We start from the raw sequence: 3,965 nt of genomic DNA, 5'->3' as shown, positions 1-3,965 counted from the left end.
GCTAAAGCTTCATCAATCATTCCACGTGACTCCAATAAATGAGCAACACTATCGAGAAAAGAAATATTCATATATTAAATTTCTTTGGTTTATCTCAATCAAAGTACAATGATACAAAGTAAGTTGCCTTTATCATATTATTATTGATCTTTGATATTTTGACAAGATTGAGAGATAAAGAGACTTGCACTACATTAAGGGGGACATCCCCTAAAGAAACAGTTGCCACAACATTAATCACAAGGGCAACCACATTTACAGTGAGTTGGAACTGAATAAATTTTTGTATGTTTGCATGCCGAAGAAACACATTAATGTCAAATAATAATAATAATAATAATAATAATAATAATAATAATAATAATAATAATAATAATAATAATACTTTTGAAGCATTTTCTATACCAACATAAAGACCAGAAACAGAGGATAACAGGCCTTTACAATGGAAGCGAAATTGTCTTCCAAGATTACGATATCAGTACTTTCTTTTGCAACTTCAGTTCCTTGGATGGCCATAGCAAGACCAATATCATCCAACAATTTCAATTTCAAAAAATAAAAATCATAAAAATACAGCAAAAATAATTAAATTAATCATGAAAGAGCTTTAATTATTACCTCATGTAGAGCAGGGGCATCGCTTGTTCCATCTCTAGTGCAGCTAAGTGAACAACAGCAAGAATTCATCTGATCTGCTACTATGCTATTCAGACTCGTATATTCAAGAAAAGGAAATCAAAAGATTTGAATTTTAAAAATATAAAGATAGGGTTTTTCATTAATTGTGCAAGATTTAGGAGTAGAGGAAAAAAGATACAAAAATAGATTATACTGTGTTCAGAGAGATGTGTGATGTGAAAGATATATAAACAGTACTCTCCATAAGTGCTACGATCATAACTCATACAAGTTTACACACAATTCTCCATAAGTGTTACGATCATTTTTCATTGGAAAAATGGCCACCAATAAGATTATGTAAATTTTCCTACAAAGAAGAAGTACAACAGCTCGTACAACTAAGGCACTAGTGGCTCCAAGGGCAGAAGGGTCATATGCAATAATAGCATAATTATGAACAGGGTGAAGACAGACCAGCTAAAAAAAATTAGATAATAACCTTAATTAAGAGATTAAGATTTAAGAATTAAGATTAATAGTTAAAAGTTAAAAGTTAATTTCTCTGTTTTATAATCATACCTCTCATGGAATTTTCAACTTTTCTTGTGATTCCTGAAATTTCTGCAGTTCAAGCTCAAGTCTAAAGTTGTCTTTTGTTGTGATTCTTGACACTTCTACCCCTGTATGATCCTCTACATTGTCTTCATCAACTACTGATTGTTCTGATTCCTCGAGACTATTTATCTCCAATTTCTGTTTTTCTATTTGTTCGTCCAGTTCCTGGAGGATAGAAACTAACTCACGATTTGATTCTTGAGTTTTATTCAATTATATACTCAAATTATTATTCAAATCTTTCTGAAATTTTATTTCTTCTTCATGTTCTACTTGGATACCATTTTTATCTTGAACCTGAGCTTTTAGATTAGATCCATAGATCAGGTTTTTTTATTCTAGATAGATAAAGCGTGATAACTGCCAAGCCGCTTCTTCGCCAGGATGATCTTTTCTAAGACCACGCCTCTTCTGAAGAGAAACAGATTGACTGGTCAAACATGGTCAAACATGAAAGTAGGATGCTATGATTATAATCAACAAGTATAATTACAGCTTGTCAAATTTTAGTGGGAAGCCACTGTTTGAGTTGTTCATACTATCTGGTGTTGACTCCAGAAATCTCATATAGTAAATTGCCTTCATATGTTCAGGAAGCAAATCTGCTAACTAAATATTAAAAAAATGATGTTATTGGGTATATTTTACAAACTACAATGCCTTGATAACAAAAATACAATGCTGTAATAGAAAGAAAAAAAAGATCCTCACCTCCAATGTCTTTGCAAGTTTATCAGTCTCAAATTTCTCGGGATGAGTTGCTACATATATCATTAATAATCGGATCTTTTGTTCATCTGTTGCATCCTGCATTAAGCAACAGCATACAACATTACAATTATGGACATGACATGTGGAATGCATATAATAAATTATTAATTCCTGCTGTTTGCTCACTTCTTCTTTGAGAAACTTAATGATATCTTTTGTTCCTGCATCTCCAAAGACAAGGTCTTGCTCTAATTGCCCCATGTCTTTAAGCCCCATCTCCCTGATAATACCATTAATCTTTCCAGCAAGTTGTTTCAGTCAAACTAATATCAGACATAGTTGACCATTATATCAACATAACCCTGGATTTATTTATTTATTTATTTAAAAAAAACAAACAAACAAATACCCTAGACACTTACATCAACATGGAGGGATAGTTTGTCCATTTGTTCATTATATTGTGGCAATGCTTGAACCATCTTTTGCAAGTCACGAGTGGACATCTCCCCACCATCTCTACAAAAACAATTATGAATGTTTGTTGAATTACATGGGTAAAATGGTCAATTAGTCTCATTCAGACACTTTATTCATTCTAGAAAGAAAAAAATAGACCTTATTTATACACAATTTACATGGTCATTTAGTCTCATAACATTCATGTTAAATTTCATGAATATTACAAATGTTTGTTGAATTGAAAGGGTAAAATGGTCATTTGGTCTCATTCATACTAGAAAAAACAAACAAACAGACCGGCCATGCATCTGAGCAGCTTTATTTCTGGACATAAAATTTTTCATCTTGTCATGCAAGCGTTCACTAGCCTGACAATGAACCATTGATCAAAAGCTATATAATTATATATTTTATTAAAAACCAAACCAAATAAATAAAAAAATCTAAAAAAGGCATACATCTGCTATATGGGAATGTCAGAGCTTCAGCCATACTGGATCATGATCCTCTAAAAGGACCTCTTTCCTTTCATAACCATCACCTGTTTTGCTTGGAACCTAAGCAGTATAATTACTTGACGTATAATACAAAAATAATATAAAAAATTTCACTAACAATATTTTATAATAATAAACAATGTACACTACACTAACCACGTGAACATATTTATTTCCCTCCATTTCAAGTAAATCATGGCACATTGCATCATATGTCCATTCATGAATAACATGAGCAATCTACAAGTAAAAAGAACAGAGTTAGTTCCTAATTCTACTAAAAAATTAAATTAAAGATTACAGGTTGGATCCTATTATTATAATTTGATAAAGGCCTCGAAATGGAAAACGAGACATGAGAAGATGATCCTGGTCATGAAGATGACTCTGAAACCACATTCTTCCCCACTCCCTGAAGCTCACTGGGTCCCACCTTCCTTTGCTCAGAACCAGCTGTCATGTTTAACCATTCATAAATACAATTAATTTACATTAAATAAAAAATAATTTCAAATACAAAACAAGATGATAAGAAAATGGTGGTTAAATAAATTTTTAAAAAAAAAGTTCTCACAAGAAGTCGATTTGATCACAAGAGGGGTCTCTTCAATCTGTTCAACTACAACTACTTTACTCCCAACCTCACGTCTAATAGTACCCACAGACAGCCGTGAATCTTGTGATGGCATCAAAATAGGATCTTTTTCGGACAAATATACCCCTAGTGTAGATTAGCAATCTGAACAAACATTATTGCATTCTCTTTAGGTATATTCATATTGCAATACAAGTACACACAAGTGATTCCTACATGATTATACAGGCACAAACAGAAAAAGCTACAAGCTTCCACATTTTTAAGCATACTGAAACCATAATTACACAATTGCATACCTTGAGAAACCGACCCCTACTGTTTTCCCCAATGTCAAAGTAAAACACTTGAAGAAAGAACCTTAATCAGAAAGGTAATTGGACAGATATTAAGGTTATTTGAAAGAAAAATCTATGATAATTGTTGAAGAAACTAGGAAAGTCAATCCACATTTTGCAAAG

General features: G+C 32.2%; 1 pseudogene; it reads right to left on the bottom strand.

Moving 5' to 3' along the window:
• Positions 1 to 1,206: 1,206 nt before the first annotated feature.
• Positions 1,207 to 3,764, bottom strand: LOC111913832 (protein transport Sec1a-like; annotated as a pseudogene).
• Between the last annotated feature and the right edge of the window lie 201 nt (positions 3,765 to 3,965).

This window comes from Lactuca sativa, chromosome 5 (assembly GCF_002870075.4).
Source record: "Lactuca sativa cultivar Salinas chromosome 5, Lsat_Salinas_v11, whole genome shotgun sequence".
Taxonomy (NCBI): Eukaryota; Viridiplantae; Streptophyta; class Magnoliopsida; order Asterales; family Asteraceae; genus Lactuca; species Lactuca sativa.
This window is presented reverse-complemented; position numbering and strand designations above follow the sequence as displayed.